We start from the raw sequence: 20,285 nt of genomic DNA, 5'->3' as shown, positions 1-20,285 counted from the left end.
AAGGACATTGAAGCTGGAGTCGTTGCAGGTGCGATGACTCCAAGTGCAGCTTCTTCTTGTTATTGTAGTAGAAGTTAAGGTGCTGAGAGATGTTGGTGTTGAGGAATGTTCAGCTGGTACAACCTCAGATGTTTGCCTGGGAAAGTGTAGTGGGACTTCATAAATCCTCCACCCTTCTAGGCTTGTTGCTCAGTGTTTAATATCACTGGCAGCACAACTCTGGCTCTCCTCCAGACAGGATCACTGCTAAGGGAAGTTTTTTCCCCACCTAGCCATTCAAAGCTGTAGAGAGGGACAATCGTGAAGGGCTACAGGCAGTAGGAAAGCAGAACTCTCCAGGGTTGCTATCATCACCACGGGTTTTCACACCATTTTTAGTGAACCCAACTCTTCATGTCAGCCCTACAAGCCTACTTGTCTCCCTCAGACCTGAGCACCTCCATGAAGTTCTTGCAGTTGGCAAGTGGGTCCCTGCCACCTCGTTTCATGGCAGGAAGGAGAGGGGCACATGTGCATTCAGGTCACCTGGAAAGGTTGCCCTTGGATGTGTTCTCCAAGGAGCCATTGGCTACGGAGCTCCTAAGAAAAAATGCCTCCATAAATTGGGATGGACCAGGATCAAAGGGTGAGTTATGCCAAAGGAAGATTTCCCAGCAGGAGGTATACAAAGGCATTTAAACAAGTGCCAGCCAAAGAGAGAAACCTTCGATGGTCCCAGCTGAAATCAGCAGAGAGGAAAACTTGGCACAAGGTATCCAGGTGACCATGACCATACAGCCATGACTTGCTCCTCTTTCCAAGGCTGCATCTCCTTACTATTTTAGCAACTATATTCACCAGCAGGGTAGGCAGGTCCATAATGGTCTTAACCCACTAGAACAAGGACAGCAGAGAGGACAGAGCAGCGCAGCCAACAGCGAGGGCTAACGCCTGTTTGAGCCAGGGCTGGGGTTTGTAAATCTGCTTTTTCCTCAGGATGAATAAACTCCACATTTTTCTTCTTTTTGCTAAGTTCTGTACAAACAGGACAAGAAATACATTGCAGAGGAACGACCTTTTCCCAAACCGAACAAGAAAGGCATTGTCAGGTCTCTGCTCTTTCCTGGTAAAAAGGTCGAAAAATGTGAGAACTACAGAAAGAATGGAAATGTGGGTAAGTGGAAATTCAAGTGGAGTAGGAAACAATAGTGCAGATTAGGTCATTCCCAGCAAGAAGGAGGAGAAAATGCCAGGGATTCAAGTGGTCTGCACCCTGGTTTCCTCTGCCATTATGAGCCAAGGGAAGACCATGCTCTCAGCACCCACACAGTCCCCGGGTAAATGAATGGGTGGGGGAAGGGAGAGCACCCGTGACACTACCCCCGCGGTGACAGAGAGGCTTTCAGTCGGGATGGTTCCTCCGGGCTAAAGCACATCCACAGGAGGCAGCAGAGCCCTGATGCCTGGGACTCCTGGGGGCCTTCACCCACCTCCCTATTAATGATGGCACATTTAATGATTGCACATTAAATGATTGCACATTTTCAGTAGCCTCTGGTTATCATCTGCCCCCCAGCACTCGCTCAAGGATTTAGATTCATGTACGCCTGACAGAAAGCAACTGTCCAGAAGCCTCCCACACAAACCTTTTGCCAGAGGAAAAGCTGGATTTACACAAAATAAAAAATAATTTAAAAACCACCCTAATTCCTGGAAGACGTCTGATTTCTGCAGAAATGTTGGAAAACTGGGGGGGGAGACATTTTTCCACCGACCAAAGCAAAAAAAACCACCAAACCAGTAGGTATTTTCATTGTGATTTTCTTCAACAAACTCTACCAGCATTTCTGACATCTTTCAAAAAACTTTTTTCTGGGCTCTGAGGGTTATGGGCACCCAGTTTCCCCAGCAGAATGGCCCTGGGGACACAAAATTGCAGAGCAGCATGATTAGCTGCACCCCCATCAAGACAGGGGGTCCCCAGGTGCCAGACCCCTTTACCCCACGCACAGCAGTTGCAGTTTATTCCCTCCCTGGCTCATCCCCACGCAAGATTTTGGTCAGAATCCTCCCAGCCCAAGGTGGCTCTGATCTGTTCCCCACTTTGTTTCGGTGCAGCCCAAGCTCTGATGCTCTGGCTTCATCCTCTTGATAAACTTGCCGGGGGGCTCTGCTCTCTCTCAGCTGTCTAACCATGCTCAGACCCCAACATTCAAGAGTTCAGCTGTCCTTTCAGTCTGCAGGAAGGCAAATTTAGGACTCGGCGAGCCAAGGAACAGATGGACAGATTGCAGGATGAATGGAAACCTTTGCCTATGAGATGAGAAATCCCACATCCACAGCCCCGCAGCGCTGCAGCAAGGTCAGTGATCTACCGGGCAGCAAGGAAGCGAGCCGGGGGGGGGGGGGGGGGGGGGGGGGGGGGGGGGAGGGGCTGGAGCAAGGCTGGTGTATGTGAGAAATCCTCCTTGTCAAGAAGGCATGAGAGCTCCAGCTGTTTGCAGGGAACCTCTGCACCTGGCCAACCTAATAAATCTGTCATGAAGTCAGCAGCCACCAACTGCCGCCGCAGCGGGGTGGCTCCGATCATGCTCTTTGCACATCCTGCCTGGAGGAAATGTGCCCAAAAGTATTAAAGCGAGGCCGTGTCTCATAAATTGATCACATCCTGAGCCTTCCAGCCCTGCGGTGAGTCGGCATCAAACACCCAGAGGGGTGTTCCTAAGACCTCTGAATGGGAATAAACTGTCAGGTTAAAACGCGGTGTTTATCAAATTGAGGTAGAGACTCCCCTGCTTCCTACGTGATCTCAAATAAATTAGAAGCCCATCTGTTGTGCTGGGTTCCAAGAAATTAATTACTTCCAAGGGTGACGAGTATTTACAATAAAGTAATTATCAAGCTAATAATAAAGGCAAAGGTTGGACCTTCAAGAAGAGCAAATTGCCTGCAGCTGGGTGCTCCGGAGCCTCCGCTGGGACTCGCCCAGGGGCTCCAGGAGAGTGATGCAGGTTGGTAAAGAACGGTGGCACCATATTGGACCACGCTAAGAAGTGCCCGGGAACGGGCTCCTAGAGACACAGCAAGTACAATTCTGGAATTAGTTGCGTATTTTGCTGGGAAGTTGGGAATCTCTTGCTGTTTCAGCAAGGGAAGTGGCACTGAAAACAAAAAGGAATGAAGACCTGCTTTACAAAACATTCTAGCTGACTGACATGTAAATAGCCACTTAATGAGGGTTTCCAGTGCTGGAGACCAGCAGCCTGCCTGCATGGGCAAGGTTGCCTTCATCACCCTGTCCCCAGCCCTGTGCCCCGGGGGTTATATACGCTGGGGTTAATACACTGCAGGTGGCCTGAAGCCCTGGGAAGGGGACACCGAGTGATGCAGGGGTCAGTGGCGGCCCTGCAGCACTGGTGGAAGGCAGGGCAGGGCTCTGCAAAACAGGGGGAGCCTTTGGGACTGTGGCCAGAGAAACCCCTGGCTTCAGGATCTGTGCTTGGGGGTGAGTGCGGCAGCTGACGGACACATGGACAAGGAATCAACCCATGTGTCAGCAGCTTTTCTGTGCAGGAATAAGTCAACAAGCTACTTCTAAACTTGAGGTCAGTGTAAGTACGAGATAAATAAATAAATAAAAGCAATAGATAAATAAATACCTGTGTGCGGGGTGTGCTGAGAAGCCCTGGTGGCAGCTGTCCTCTGACAAAGCGCATTGGCTGCAGCAGCAGAAACCCTGGCTGTGGTGTAAAGCAGAACTGAGGATGGGACAAGGACTTTCCGTACAGCTCTGCCCACACGGAATGGCAACCTTTTCCAGGTGCTAACGTCCTGCAGAGCACCTCAGACCCCACAGAAACCTCCCTGCAGGTTTTGCCACTGACTCACTGCTAAATACCTGCCCAGCAGGGTATACACAGCTAAATACCAGTACAGTGCTGGCTCAGAAACCAGGTCTTCCTACATTTCAGTCTCTCTTCTTTGCCTTTACAGCTACCCTGAATCTAACCTGTTCTCCACAGCTAATCTAGATATTTTAATTAAAAAAAAGAAGATAGAGAAAGCCAAGCCTCATAACTAGCCACCTGATTTTAGCATTAAAAAAACATAGAGCAGCTGGTGATAAAAAATTACTGTTGCACATCCAAGAATCGTGCTGATTTACTAATAAAACAGAAGGAAACCCAACTGACTTCAAGGGAAAAAAAGACAGGCTTAGCCTCTTCTGGAGCATGTATTAGCAGGAATATAAAGACCCCAGGGACAGGGAAAAGGACTTGCCACCCTGCTCTCCAGAAAATTATGCTGGAAAGTATGATTTTCCTTACTGTGAACAGGTTTTACCAGGAAACTTCCCAGGAAATTATGCAAACAAACTCCCCAAGCATACAACACTCCTTTTCCCTCTAATGTGTCCATGTAAGTCATGGTTTCGCCCAGCGCTGCTGCAGCTGCATTGCACCAGGCAGGGCAAGAACCAGGAGAGGTTTCTGAAGTGTCTGGATAATATTCTTGTCACTTTTAAAAATATGCAGCGCTATGGAGATGAGCTTGGGCTTCACTCAGTTGAATGTTTCTGTGTTGGCTTGAACATTTCTCCTAAGATATGTCATTGTTAAAGACACAGGATTATTCATGGGGAGGCCAAGGACTTTTTTCCCATGTAGCTAATGGCCAAAAAAGTGATTAATCATGGCTTTGGGGTGATTTATGTTTCAGTCCCTCCTCAACCGTATTTTCTATTTCTAGCACTCACTGTCATTCAGGAAAATCTTGTAGGTATCAACAGCAACCATGAGTCACTCTCTGGCTTTCCCAGCTGTCATGAATAATTTTCACTATGATACAGATTTTGGCATGTTGGCTTGCAGCAAGTGGCTGTCTGGGACCAGTACCACTACTGTGGAGAGGGAAAATGCCTGACTTCAGAGTCAGCCCAAACACTGCGGTAGTGTCATTATCAACACATCTATTTAGTTGGAGGCACTGTAATAAACTGGATGATGATAATAGCATTAATAACGGGTTTAGCTGTTAATACTCCTATTACCTGCCCACGCTTCCCATCCTCCAGGGAGTCTTTTCCTTTTATTTGTGAAGGCTGAGTGAAACCCAGACCCCCGAAGCCAGCAGTAGGATCTCCTTTGAGGAGGAGCCAATGTTTCACATCACATCTGCTCTTCTTTTCCCGAGATGCTTATTCCTGTATCTGACACATCTGGGTTAGGAAGGCTGATGGTCAGGTCTGGGAGAATCACCAAATACACCAGAGAAACCCAGAACAGCAGAGTAACCCCAGATCCACACTGGAAGAAAACTACAGTGGCTGGAAAGTGGAGTTAGATATTTGCTCTAGTTCACCCTCTTCAAGGACACCTTCATTTCCATGCACTGCAAGGTACCCCTGAATTCAGGGCTCTAGATCAGATCCCTGCACATGCCCACACTGCCAAGTCCCTTATCCCTGGCTCATGTCCCCATGTCACCAGTCAGCTCCCTCCAGCCGCCATCCCTGGAGGGAAGGAGATACCTCACAAAAGGTCCAGACATCTCAGAGCTCCCAAGTCAGAAATCCAACCAGAAATCCACTCCCAAGTCAGGGTCTTTCACCCACAATTCTTCCTCTCCATCCAAGCATATGATAACCTGCTTCTCCTGACTTCGTGGATAAGAAAGACCCAGTTTATACTGGTGAGAGAAGGTTTGTTGCAGAGGAGAGATTCTGTCCCACACCCCTGAGACAGGTTTCTTGCTGTCTTTGGGAAGATTCAGGCACTGAGGAAAACAGTCATAAATATCTCCTTGTTAAGCTGCTCTTCAATGGAGCACAAACTGCTTGAGCCAGGAAACTCATCATAAATAGATCCTGGGGGAAAAAAAGTCAAATTCATCCTGGCACCAGCTCCCAGTTTGCAGAGTTGGAAAATTGAAACATGGTAGAGACTGACTCTTTCTGTGCTGGACACCCTGAGAGATTGTTTCTGATCCCATCTTCTCATGTCCAGACTCAGGACATGAAGCATCCATGGAGCATCAATCCCAGCATCTGCTCAGATTCATGTAGCTGAGGCCAGAAAGGGGCAGTGAGCTCCAAACTGCTCCTGGGAGCAGCTGGCTGGAGGATGAGGTCCATCTCTCAATGCAGATGAGCTAGGCGCAAGGGTCTGGGTCTGGCCAGGGGTGGTGCCTTGTCCCCATGGCTGGTTCTCCTCCCAGGGACATGAAGACAAGGGGTACAAACAAGACCTTGTCACATTTCTTCTGTTTATCTCAGGCTGAAAGCCACATGCTGGTTTTGGAGCTGACAGTGACTGTGATCATTTGGGTCTCCATCCTGTGCTACTTCTGTGAGCCAGGAGGTGACACTGCTAATGTTCTCACAGCCTTTTCCATCTTTACCTGGGTGTCTAATTGCTCCGGTGCTGTGAATAAGGTGGCCAAATAAATGGTAAAGAGAAGTCGACACGTGGTCACAGCCACGATGGGTTCAGGGATGCTATGCAGCACGGTTACCAATCCTATAACATTCAAGCATTCAATTAACGGGTAATCTCATGGTATTCCCAGATGTCTTCTGATGCTCTCTGCACACAAACAGAGGGAACAAATGAATTAGGGGATCTTGTTTCCACATGAATAACCAGTTGGCACTGAGCATGGAGGAGTGCTAGACAGGGCCAGGGGAGAGCCTGTGGGCACCGGAAGGGATCTCAGAGACGGGGAAAAGACAGATTTATGGCATTCAGAGCAGCCACGAGTATTCACGTGGTGAGGGGAAGCAGCTTTGGAAGCAGGACTTGCCTGGTCTCCCACAGCCCGCTCCATCCCGAGGGCTTGCCTTGGGACATGCTAAGAACAGCAGCCGTGTCCGAGACCCTGAACAAGGGTGATGGGATGAACTGGGTCCAGCAGGATACGGCACTGGGGAAGAGGCCAAAGCTCAGAACTGGCTTCAGACCCAACGCTGAGACCTGGCTCCTGTCGACGCTGCCCACTTCAACTTACCAAGGGACATCCCGGGAGGCATCACCAGCTCAAAAGCAGCCTTCCTCCTGCCCTGAGCAGAGGACCATGGGACAGCCCATGGTTTCAGAACAGGACTGGAGATGACTGGAGTCCCTGTGGCTAGACAAGTCACAACCAGTGTTAGGTGGCTGTAGGTGCATCCTGGTAGCCATGAGGTGAGTCTCACCAGCCTCCCCTGCTGCAGGGTCAAGCTTTGCCCTCTATACTGATGAAAGGACAGAAGTTTTCCTGGGAACTGGCTGTGTATGTCAGAAGAAATGGTTGTAGCCCTGTATGTGTGGAGAGCAGCCGCAGGAAAATTGGAGGTCTTGCTTGGCAACGTGGTTTAGTGATGGACTTGGCAGTCCTGGATTAACGGTTGGACTTGATGATCTCAAAGGTCTTTTCCAAACTAAATGATTCTGTGATTCGTCCTGTGTGGGACAGCCAGAGGATGGGTTTGGAAGGCACAGCACATTCTGGAGAGGCAGCCTGGGATTTCTACACATGGAAATGCCTCTTCCTGTTTGATTCAGTTTTGCCCAGGGAAATGCAATTTTGTGCCCTTTGCCAACAGCTAATGTAACAGCACAAAACAAGTCAAACCAAATAAATAAAAACTCAAGACCGGGAAGCAGTGCTGACTGGGGTGATTATTTATTCTTCTGATGGAAGCAAATTAGCAAGGTCCCATCAGAAGACCATCTGCTCATGCTGAAAAGAAGCAATGTTCTCCTACTCAAATTTGACTTCTTGTATTAACTCCAGACACTGCCTTGGCAGAAGCAGTGCTGCTGTATGCAGTTTAAACATTTGCAGCACTGCTGTCCCAAGTTGCATCAAGGCTTCATCCCACTCAGGGCTTTGTGCCCATCCTTGACCCATAGCAGGTGTCCAGGAGACTGTACAGGACTGCGGGTCCAACCTCCAACAGCACCTCCAAGCTCTCCACCACCTGGTGTGCTCTTGCTGCTTCTGGAGGGCTGTTCACAGATGGGCATGAAGAGGGCTCAGCTGTAATGATGCATCTCTTTCCCCCTACCCTTTGGCCATTTCTGCCTGTAGAGCTGGATGGTACCCTCTCAGGGCAGCCAGGCACATTGGCAGAGTGCACACCAGGAAGGGGCTGCCAGCATGACTGCGGGTCTAAAGCCCCACGGAAGGGACTGGAACTGTTTCTGCTGCCTGCAGAAATGGGCAAATTAAGGTAGGAACCAGGAGTGAAGCAGGATTTAGGATCCAAATACAGTACAGTCTTTTTAATAGTGAAAAGTGGGCAAGAGTATGGTTCTGACCTGCAGAGTCCATTCTGAAAGGGTGACCTGAAACAAAGCTGCTCCACATGCAGTGAGGCCTTTTCTTCCTTTAAGAGCTGGGAAGAAGCTCACTGCAGAATGATAGAGGTTCCTGGAGACCCTCTACTGAAGCTCATTGTCCTTCCACAGTGGGATTAAGCCACTAGGTTGCCAGCAGCAAATGACCTCCAAGCGTCCACCATGGTGCCCCAAGGCCCAGCCCACAGGCTCTTACACCTTTGGCCAGTTCTGCTCCCATGTGGGGAAAGTTTCACTAACACAGGCAAATGGAAGAAGACAAAGAGCTCTTTCCAATCATCGTTGGGGTGGGGGAAAAAAAAAAGGTGGTCACACTAGCCATCACAGTATCCCCTACAGCACTTACCTACCCACAACACAGCTATAATTAGGTCATTTGGTGGGAGAAGGGGGGATGGAGCAGGTCCCCAAGCAATGGGATGACTGATGTGTGCTCCCTATAGTGTAGCAGTGGAGGGATGACTGGAGTAGGACATGGGGGGGGGGGGGGCACGGGATGTGTGAAGTGTTTTGGTTGAAGAACTTGTAAGAAACTAGGTCACACCTTAATACATTTTTCAAGGAGTTTTGGGGAGGAGTTTGACTTTGAACATCCTTTTTAAAAATAAGAAGTGTCCTACATAGGGCTGAGTGAAGAATTATACAGGCATCCTGTGGTAACGTATAGAACAGCAGTAAACCCCAGAATAGCATCAGTGAGGGATTTGTGCCCTCAGCAGAGGGCCAACAGAGACCATCTGAAGACAAGTAACTGCAGCTCCTTTGGAAAGTCAGTGTTGGGTCACTCTAAAAGGAGACACTTCTGCCACCAAGGCAGCTGGGGCGACTATAAAAAGAACTCTGCTCAAGTTAAGAGGTCTCCTGCTGAGCAGGTCCTTGGCCACACTGAGAAACAGCTGATGTCCAGGAGAAGAGTCTCTGATCACACTCTGTAACACCAAAGATGCTGAGCACACCCAAGGTCATCTTATGTCCAAGCACTCTGGTGCAAGGGGAGTGCCTGACTGTGGCTGGAAGTAAGTCTCACCCTGTTGCAGTTTGAGTTACAGCGGTCAGGCTTCCTTCTCTTTATCCCCAACGGCTCACCTTTCCCGGTGTCTGATCCGGATCACAGGCTATCCCCGCCTGCCTCCTCTACGTTGGGCACTGCTGGCACCGCTGAAAGCTTCAAATGTCCCCTAGCACAGCCATTACACTCATAATGTCTTATAATCTGAGGGTCATGAGTATGAGCCCCACATGGGGCACCAATTGTCACAGCACTACCCAAACTAGCCGGCTGCAACAAGGCTTTTGCCATCCCATCCCAGGTTGCCTCCATAAGCAGTTCCCATACCTGGCCCCAGCACAGCCACCAATCCCCCACAAAGTTTCAAAAGTCCATCTACGGTCTGTGCTGTTTCTCCACCCTTTTCAGACCAGCCCACCCTGCTTCTTGCCTCTGCTGCATTTGGATTCTTCCTTCTCCAGGCTCCTCTCCCAGCCAGCCTCTCCTCACCCAGCCCCCCTGCTTCTCCTGGGGCCTCTCCTACATCCAGAGCACTCTCTCTCCTCCCTCTGCTTCTTCCAAGTCTTTCCTCATCCAGTGCTCCTCTCCCATCCCCCTTAGAGCTATTTAACTCCTTAGCAGGAACCAGCCACAGCTGCACATCATCCACGTCAGCCAACCCGCCCCTGAAGCCAGCCCACGGCTGTACATTATCAATGTTAATTAACCTGCCTTTATTCCTCTATAATTCCTCTACATCACTCCACCAGCCAAGGCAGGTGTTGAGTGGAGGAGCTGGCCAGAGGTTAATGACCATCTGGGCAGGTTTATGGAGAGAGCCCATCCTGTACCTGCAGCTGGAGGCAGCAGAGTCAAAAGCTGCAACAGGCTGAAGGACCATCCCTGGCCCAGTAGGAGCCTGTCTGAGCACCATCACCAAGCTGGGAGCTTGCCCTGTGCCTGGGAATCAAGGCAATGGGGCAGAAATTGCTGTGGGCTTGGAGCCTCCGGCCTTCCCTCCATTGTCACTGCCCTGGGAGGGGGGCAGTCCCACCACTGGACAACCCCAGTGCTGACAAGTCTCTCTCTACTCATATAAGCACCGCTCTGCACTGCCCTGGACAGGACCTGCTTCTGGGCGCTGATCCTACATACCCCAGAGCTGTGCATAGGAGGCAGCTGAAGTATATAGGTGACACAGGGTCTGTGCAAATAATGTTCCTTATCTGGGATGGTTAGCAAAAAAAACCAAAGCAGCTCTGAGGCACACCTGCTCTTCCTCAAAGCTAATTCTCCTGTTACTTCTGCCCCAAACGCAAACCCTGAGTCGTTTACCTCATGGCACACGGAGAGCAGGGTTTGGGTCTCCTTGGGCTGGTACCAGTTAGGGAGGTAAATCTGTGCAGAGCAGGTGAGCTGGTGGCTGCAGAGCCCCTCTAGTGCTACTGACTGTGCTGTCACGGTGACTGAAGGTTCACCAGGACAATGGGGCTGGCCAAGCTGGGGGGTCACCAAAGGATGCTGAAGAAATTTTGGAGCAAATGCTTTCCCAAAAGTCAAAATGTTCTATCTATTTGTTATTCCCGTGACTTTTGTCATTGTGTATATAAAAGTGTTTTATGTTTGCCTAGTGGGAATCATCACTGCTGTGCTTGTCTCAGGGACTCATCATCTTTGTGTTGCCTCTTTACCTCTCATATGGAAAAGTCATGAACTCCTACAGAAGTGACCCGGTTTATATAAGCGTGGTCCTGGAGCCCAGTGACAAGGACAGGACACCATACTTCTGGAACCACAGATTTCAGTAATATTCCTGTCAGTCTGGCACAACTCCAGCTTGGTCAGCAACTCTGGATGTCAGCCAGCTCGGCCAAGAGCCAGACAGGCACCAAATCCCTTGCAAGTGGCTGAATACAGCATTCAAGAAGCTAAATACTGGTGTCCAGGCTGGAAAAGTCCAAGGAGGATTTTTCGCTCACTGCTTCTTCCCAGCGGAGGGAGGATGAGAAGGAAAAAGAAGCCAAAGGAGAAGCACAAGCATCTCCATAGACAAGCTCACAGCATTTCAGCCACTCTTCTGGACTCAGACTGGATTAATGCTCAGGTCTGGCTGAACGCTGGTCGGCTGCTCAGGGCAGAGCTGGGTGGTCTGTGCTGCAAATGAGGAAACTTAACCGAGGTGGATGTGAAAGGGACCAGACCACGACGATGAGCTTTGCCCAGTGACACCCAGGAAGGGACACATTGCCCAGACATAAGCCTCTGTTGGTATTTGGAGATGCCCTGCAGTATCCCAAAGGGGATCCTGTGGGTCTATGCTGGATCTTTCAGCCCATGCAGATGCCTCAGGTACCCTGAAGCACAAAGTCACCTGCATCAGGCAACGGAATGCCCCAGTCCAGTGCCCCTTACCTGCCAGTTCAGAAACCAGCAGCTCCCAGCTCAGGTCTGCAGGGTCACTTGCGTGCCAGACCCTGGCTCACAGCCACATCACACAGAGAGCTGGGATTTTGGCTCTGCTGCAAGCCACGGCAACCTCTCCATCAGTTTCCACAGGGCCATGATTCCCCCCAGCTCACAAACGATGCTCCCCATGCTCTGGCCACAACCAGGTTTGCCCACCCACAGCCAGCTGCCCTTTCCCCACAGCCTCAGGGCAGCACTGGGGTACCAGGCACCGTTACCAAGACACTGTCCTCCTGGGGGACCTGGGGCATATCCAAAAGGCATCACAGCCCTGGTCCAGCTGCCAGCCCCATGAGAACCAGCAGAGACCAACTCCCAAAATCCTCCTGCAGCCCTTTGGACCCTCCCTCCCCCAGCAAGGAAATCAAAGGTGCATTTTTTAACCCAGCTGCTGCATTTGTGATGCTCTCGGATTTGAGAGGATCGCATCTTAAGGATGGGCCAAGATTACACACCGGGAGACCAACTCAGTTGTGCAATACCCCCTCCTGCCTTGTGGTTCTTATAAAATCCACCTGGAAAAATAATCCCAGAGGCTGTGCTGACAAATGACTAACTCTTCCTGGTGCAGCAGTTTGCCCCTTCACTTTCCACGTGTGTGCTTTGGAAACCAAACAGAGAGAGACCCTTGGGGTGGCCAAAGAAAACAGCTCTTTCTGGGCAAGTGCTCTGCTTATAATATATAAATAAATATATAAACTGATGTATGGACAAATTATCAAGAAGCATAAATACAAACCCTGCCATGGGCCAGACATTTCCAGTCTGCAGAGCCGGCGAGGGGCTCTTCTGGTGCTGTCAAATGTTATTGCTGCTGCCAGGTTGATTTACAGCAGCTCTTTGTGCGGCATGGCTCCTACGCTGGGCTTGCACGGGGCTGGGTCTGGCAGGGGAGAGACACATGCAAGGGATGGTCATGATCATAGATGCAAACCCAGCAGAGTAAATCCCAAATCTCCTGTTTAAAACAAACAAACAAACAAACAAAAAAACCAAAACCACACAACAAAAAATTAAAAAATAGCATCTTGGTGTGATTTCTTTGCTTAATAGCTGTTTATAGAGTCTTTCTGAGGCCATGGAGAGGAGCAGCCACTGTCTGCAAAACAGATCAGGAGCAAGGCTACCTTCTGTCTCTCTGATTAAGGAATGAGGGATATTTTGGGAACATTTAGCCTGGAAAGGCAGGAAGGGAGGAGTCAGGATGGAAACAAAGGGCTAGATTCTCCACTGACATAAAGCAGCATCAATGATGGAGTCAAGTGAGCTGCCTACCTCTGCCCTGCCAGCTCCCCAGCCCCAAAATCTGGGGTTTGCCTCCAGGAGGCAAATGCTCTGCTGAGGGGCACCTCGGTCTGGTGCAACACTGTAGGGCTGGATGAGGACCCATGGGATGGAGGCTGCATAGCGGCTGTGTGCAGGAAGGATGTCTCTGGAACGAGACTTGCAGTGACCTTCACAAGCTGGAATGTGGGAGATTTACTGAGCAAACGGTTTTCCAGCCATGCATGGAAGCCCCGGAGCAGCATCGTCACATTTCTGGGGGAAACAGCAGGCAGCCACGCTGCTGAGAGCGCAGCAGGCATTTTGAGGGACCCCAGAAATAAGGGAGCAGAAAAATCTTTTTTTTTCCCCCCAGAAAAATAAATAAAAAAATCTTTTTCACAGAAAACCAGATTTTTTTACTCTGACATGGAAAGGGTCTGCTTTAAAAAACAAAACACCCCCACAATGAAAATATTCTTGATTAAAAATAAGATAATGTCAAGAGCAAAGTGTGCTGCCACAGAGCAGGAAGACGGAGCGTGTGTGACCCCCCATCTTGCTGTCCTCTCCTGCTCCATGTGTGCCCCCGTAGGCTCTGAGCCAGGGGACTCCAAGAAATCAGTATTTAGGTGTTTTGGGTACAGAAAATATCAGTTTCTGAATGTTTTGTCAAAAAACTCTGGTTCCTATCCTGAGCCAAAGGCCAAGACTAGCCCCAGAAACTACCCTGCCCTTTGAGTAGTCGGTGCCCCAGCAGATACCTGAGCTACAGGACAGACCAAGCCTGGACAGGAGAATGGCAACTGAAGCTCTCCCAGCATTAAACCTTTACACACATTTAAATATCACAACATCACCTTTTACCCAGCCTTTGCTTTAGGCAGGGTGGGGGGTGGGGGTGGGGTGGGGGGTGGGGTGAGTCAGTTCTTCATGCAAAGCATGATCAAAGGCTGCATTACATACTGGTTGGGCACCCATAACTGGCCAGGTGATGGTCTTGTCTAGATCATGATTTAGCCTGTGACTGGCTACAACGGCAATTTTCAACCTACAAATTAAGATCTTGGAAACGATGTTTTCCATGGCAATGGATGAATGATTGCACAAGGGTGAGTACAGGCGGTGGCAACAAGGCAAAAAGCTTTTTTTCAGTATGAGCAAAGGAAATTTCTCAAATGCTCGTGGTACACTGTCAAGTGTAAAAAAAGGATCATGAAAACAATTTTAGTGCAATTTCTAAGAAGAAAAGCTTTTCAAACTTCCTTTTGTTGCTAAGAAATAACAAAACATAAAACTAAGCAAATGACCGCTGCAGAGGAGACAGATGTGTACCATGGTTCATCATCATTTATGGACATACTCAACTGTGACAGCAAATTAAATACAGTTGTTTTCCATGGCTAAAATGATATTTTGTGGTAGGACAAACGCTTCATGTATTAGCAATAATGCATTAACTACTCTTTGGAGAAAATAATTGAAGACTTGGCTAAAATATTCATACTTTTCTTTGTGGTCACTGAAGTCTCAAACCATGAGGATTTCAAAGCATATCACATAGATCATTACAATTTAGCTAACAGGGGAACAATCCATTGTCTAATTATTTTCAAGGATGAAACAGCAATAGGAATATTTGAAAATGTCAAAAGTACTTCCATCATATGGTTTGAATTCTGGTGATGATTCATCATTTGCCACCAAAATTTTAATTTTTAAAGTCACCATTTGGTCCAGTAATTAAAGAACAACAACAAAAAAAAAAAAAAAAAAAAAAGAGCTGAATATTTGCTTATAAGTGCTCAACTCACATGTGCAAGACATAGCAAAATATGGCATAAATTCATTGTGTGCTCTTCAGTATTGAGTAACAGAAGCTTATGAATTCCTTCCCCTAGCAAAAGGCTTAAGAATTGCAGAGGATTTGGGATCTTTTTCGCGTTGAACACAAAGAAATGTTGAGGCAGCCCATGGTAAAACGACCCTCTCTTCCTAAGAAAGTTATCCCAGTGTGTTCAGCAGGAATAGCACAGCTGAAGTCTTCATATTCTTTAATACGATACAGACAGCAAGAGAGATGGAAAGTCCTTGGTATGCAAGTGCTGAAGGTTTTCAATGTACATTTTAAAATGCATAATAATACTTTTTAAATGAGACTACATCAATCTTTCCATGCAAAAATTTATAACATGCATTCACTGAAGCATGAATTACAGCCAAGGACTGACAACAAATTCCTTGGACAGAAATGCTGGCCTTCTCTAAAATAAAAGCAACAACACTGCAGAGCAGAATAAGTAGAAAAGGATTTTGTTCAGCTCTGTGCATTATCCTTCACCCACCCGACTTCACAGTGGTTTCAGCAGATGAAATTCACTTAACCTGATTCAATCATTTTCCCTGAAATGCATGCTGACTTTTCTAGAAATCATAAACTTCATACAAGTGTTGAAATTTTCAAGCAGGCTTGCTGGGGACTTCTGTGTGTCAAGAGTGAGTAAGCCCATGTTTTAGGAGCCTTGAATTATGGAATTATGGAAAAGCCTAATTATGAAACTGCAAATCCTAGTTCTCTCTGTTACTCAAAACCTCCGGGATCTCCTATAGAAATTAAGGATGTCTCCGTGTGCGCCGCGTATAAGCAGATCTGGACAGACTGCAACAACCTGCAAAACACCAATTCTGCTAGAGGACAAGCCTCAGATTAACATCATTTGTCCATCAACTGTTTTATGGATTAGGAAAAAAAAAAAAAAGAAAACCAAAGAAAAGGTAAATGGAAACCTCATTGTCATCCTGCCCATGAACTTTTTAAATAAGGTATTGATGGGCAGGAGGGCTTTTAAGATGCCTGCGGTCACCAGTGAACCCTTTCCAGCACCTCTTTCCCATGTGCCCACTACAATCGTTCATTAAACAAACCCAATCTGCTTTTTTGATCCCAGATCATCTTGCAGAGGGAGCAGGAACCCAAGCAGGGTGAGGGGGACCCCCGTGCCCTGCCCCTGCCCCCAGCAGAGACAGACCAGGGCACCCAGGGCGTGCGAGATACTGAGCCCCTCAGTCACCCCATGGAGAACAAACCTGAGTGTCAGATGACTGATGGATTTGCACCACCCTGCCCGTTAGTGCTCTGGGGTGAGACCCCCAGCAACGCCGCTGCCCGCAGGACCCCCACAGCCACCCCTGCAGCTCCTGCTGGGCTTGCACTGTGCGCCGAGTGGAGCCCTGAAGCGAGACCCCCCCCACGATATGCTGCGGCTTGGCAGAGGTGTCCAGCCTGCCTGGCTCTTGTTCCAGGGCTGACTGGCACAAATCAGTGACAAAGGCTGCTAGGAAAGCTGCCGTGCGGGGCTCTTTCCTCCTGTTTTCTGCGTAATTTAATAACAGCCTGGGCTGGAAGGGAGCCAGGCGGCACAGTGGAGTGAGACAGTCTCCGTTTGGCTTATTAACATCTTTCTTCATCCCAATGAGCTCTTCCCGAGGAGAAAAAAAACAAACACAACAAAACAACAAAAAACCCACTTCTCTCCCATGGGCCAGCATGGTCTCCTTGGCTGCGTGCCGGCGAGCACCAGCTGGCCCCAAGCTCACCAGTGGGTCGTGCAGCTCTGGCCCCTCTCCCACCAGCCTTTGGGGAGGGATAGTCAAGAACTACCTAAATAAAGCAAATGCTAATAGGTTAAAAGGGCTTAAATGGGTTATTTTGCTTTGCTTTCTATTTTGATGGTGTTTTCTTGGTGAAAACAAGGATGCAGCAGCCCTGAGCTGCTCCAGTGTACTCAGACCTCCCCTCATTACAAGGGACCTGGGGAAAAGAAATAATAACTCCAGCAACTAGGAGGGAGGATGTGCAGTATCAGCTAAAAATCACAGTGAAACAAGCTTTATTTTAATCTTTCGACCAAATTCATGCAAGTTAAGTAGACAGCAGGTATACAGTACTCAAAGATCTATTCCTGCAATGTCAAGCAAAACACTGATGTTCATGACATCAATCCACGGGCATTAGCTATCTGGGGATCTCTGGTCTGCCTGGTCCAGCAGATATAACCTTTGTACAGGAGGCGATGTTTGGTGGTTGTATTCTCCAGCTATTTCTGGAAGTGAATGTAGTAATCCTCAACCCGGATATGACTGTTTCCAGCGTAAACAAATCCAGGCCAGCTTTGGACCATAGATGTAGTGTCTGGAAATAGCATTATGGAGAATATTTGACTGTTTCCAGGGGGTTTTTTGTTGTTGTTCTTTGGTTTGTTTGCAGTCTAACTCAATTTTTTTTTATATACTTTTTGCAGCCTCAGTGTCTTTCCCCTATCATTTCAGCATCTCTTGCTTCAGAAGTTGAGGAACAGCCAACCTACTTCACTGTAACTAGTTTCCATTTAGGAGATGACATTCTTCCAAGTTGTCATAAAGCCTAAGTATGTATTCTATATACAGCAACCAGCACTGAGAGCATGTGTTATCTTTGGCACAGGTAGTCATGCATTAGAGCCACTGCAACTACAATCTATGTCCATCCTCTGCTGGAAACTTTTTTCTTAAACCTGTTTACACATACAGCATCAGACTTCAGAGTCTGGGTGACCTTTCATCGCTTAGATGATATTTCTCGGAGTATGTAGGACAGTTGGATTCTGTGGACTTGATTTCACGCTGTACTGGCAGCCTCCCAGTGCTGACGTGGGATTGTTGGGAGTGATGGTATATTGTCTTTTGACAGCATAGACTCCCTCGAGGACGTGCAGGGACAGACTCATCAGTATGACTATAAACATCTCTGATGCAGATGTCTCCAGCGGAGCTATGCATCCAGGCTCCTTTTAAAGACAGTGGAGAGGAAACCAGCGCTGTGCTGTAAATTCTAAGTATAAGGTGAAATAGAAGTGATTGGAGGAGAAATCTGCCTTCAGCTGGAGGTTGTTTGTGGACCTGGAGTGAGATAATGCCCCCTGTGCCTGGGTGTGATGGCTCTTAAAAACCACAAGTGCTTAGAGCCATGGACTCTGAAGGTGCTTTTGCTCCAAGACTGGATGTTGCTGGACCTGGCTGAGTCCGCCTGGGGAAGATATTAAATAAAATATTTAAATAATAATATTAATAAAAATTAAAATAATAAAATATTAAAATAATTTAATATTGCAGGAAAAGAAGAGTATATTTGTTTCTGGCTGGTGCGGAGCTGTGGAGATATGTGGGACATTGGACTCCTTGCCTGGCCACACTGCACAGGGCAGCCTGGGGGATCACCACAGCTGCTTCTCTGTGCAGACCCATCATCAGCCCCGGACACACAAAGAAACTTATTGCAAGACCCATGTACCAGCAAATGGGTAAAGCATCTGCAAGGCAGCTCATCACACACAACAGCTAGCGGCACGGCTGTGCATGCTCCTTCTGTCCCCTTGTTGCCAGTAGCTTCTCACTTAAAAGTTGTTGGGATGAAATCTTCCAAGCAGGAACAGTTCAGATAAACACACACGCTCCTGGAAGGCAGCAATGGTGGAGGTGAATCACAGTTGCCACTTCAAAACACCCAGCCCTGAAGATCAAGGCAGACCATCAAGACTACCATCAGCCACCAAGATGAGTCCTCAGAAGATACTCAGCCCCCCTTCACTTACCAAAGCTTTACTCATCACTTTGGAAGAAACCCCCACAGTACAGATGCCTGAGCCAGAAGACACTGGAAATCAGATCTGTGGGCCACATTTGAAATACACAAGTAGTTTTTTCCACCACCCCTCTTCCCCTAAAAAACAACTTTCCAAAAAGTCTCCTACAAACCTCTATGTTTGTTCGAATCTGCTTTCACTAACGAATAAACCTGCAGGGAATGAAACTGCGGAAAAGGGAAGATGTTAATTCGGTGCGCATCCTCCCAGCCCAGCGTTACAGCAGCGGATATGTGTATTTTTGTCCTGCTTCCTCTTGAGATATTTTTAGCTGCTCAAGTGACTTGTGGCAGTTCCATGAGGCCGCAGTGATTCATACAGTTTGGGAGAAAGGCTGCAGAGACTGTGCTGGAGTGTTCTTTCAGAAAGGGGAGTCATCCCAATAAAATCAAGAGCTGATCTCAAAGGCGTAAGGACTTTGAAAAATGGAGCAGTATTTCCAGAATGAGGTTTTTGGCTCTGGCTAAATTGGGGCTGTTGAATTTTCTGATTATTATATCATAGAGGGGAGGGATCTATTTTTTCTGAAGCTGGTGAAAGTGATTAATATCGCAGGCTGGGTACAGGCAGTGTGCAGTGCCAGACTACACCATGGAAATTCCCGCTCTCCTCAGTCATCAGCATCTTTTAACCCTGCCCTGGGCACCATCTGTCATCGCTGTCCTGCCTTCCTGCCCTGTGGCGCCTTCTCCATCACAGCATATCAGTCCTCCTTCTCCAGACCCCCAACCCAGGTATCTCTGACATGTCAGTTCCTATGATGGACTTCCAGAGGCTTTTTCAAGTTCTCCTTTGCAGAGAAGTTGCCTTTTCTAGCATTTGTGAAGTTCAGCAACTGAAGGGAACAGGACAGCTCTCCTGATCGTCCAGATCTGGTTGCCCCTTCCCATAGGCACCCCCTAAGCTTCTGTTCAAGAACTGCTTCCCTCTAGACAGACAAAAAACAGAGACATTAATCCACGGGGAGATGAGATGAGGTTGATTCAGAAGAAAGGTCCTTTTCCTAGTCCTTCGCATTCCTTTACTCCGGAAAGGGGCGCACCCCAGATGGCCTGCCCCTGACCCCCTCTGCAGTCAGCTGAATGTGGGTTTGGAAGAGTATTTGGATGTTTTTCTGCTACCTGGAAGAGCGTTAGGAGAGAAGGTTGCCTCTCTAGCACGTCTGGGTAAGGGCAGTAGTTGGCAGCCCTGTTCAGCAACTCATTTCCAGAGAGCAACCTGTGGGACAACGAAGAATGGAAATGATCAGAGAGGGCAGAAGCAGCACGAGCAGCAACCAGAAGAACATGCCTTGGTCACCAGTCCTGGAAGAGCAGAGTCAGAAGCGCTGCTGACAGCCCCTGTGAGATGTACGAGCACCGTGACAAGAGGGAAGGAATTAGGAGCCTCCTGGCAGGAAGGATCTACAGAAAGTACAAAAGATCTCGAGGCAGAGAGAGCAAGGGAAGACAACCCTTGGCCAATGCTCCCTGTCTGGCAGGAGGCTCTGAGAGTCACATCTTTGGGAAGCTCCTTGGGCTGAAGCAGCAGCCAGGCTTCCAGCCTCAGTTCTCAATTTCCCTGGTTATG

General features: G+C 48.4%; 1 long non-coding RNA gene across 1 annotated transcript; it reads right to left on the bottom strand.

Moving 5' to 3' along the window:
* Positions 1-16,908: 16,908 nt before the first annotated feature.
* Positions 16,909-19,735, bottom strand: LOC129785037 (uncharacterized). Its single transcript, XR_008748481.1, has 3 exons — positions 18,666-19,735; positions 18,365-18,527; positions 16,909-18,100 (listed from the first exon to the last, which is right to left on the bottom strand). It is a non-coding gene; the product is annotated as an uncharacterized LOC129785037 (long non-coding RNA).
* Between the last annotated feature and the right edge of the window lie 550 nt (positions 19,736-20,285).

Source organism: Falco peregrinus, chromosome 1 (genome assembly GCF_023634155.1).
Source record: "Falco peregrinus isolate bFalPer1 chromosome 1, bFalPer1.pri, whole genome shotgun sequence".
In the NCBI taxonomy this organism is placed as follows: Eukaryota; Metazoa; Chordata; class Aves; order Falconiformes; family Falconidae; genus Falco; species Falco peregrinus.
The sequence above is the reverse complement of the archived record's forward strand: the minus strand, read 5'-3'. Positions and strand labels throughout refer to the sequence as shown.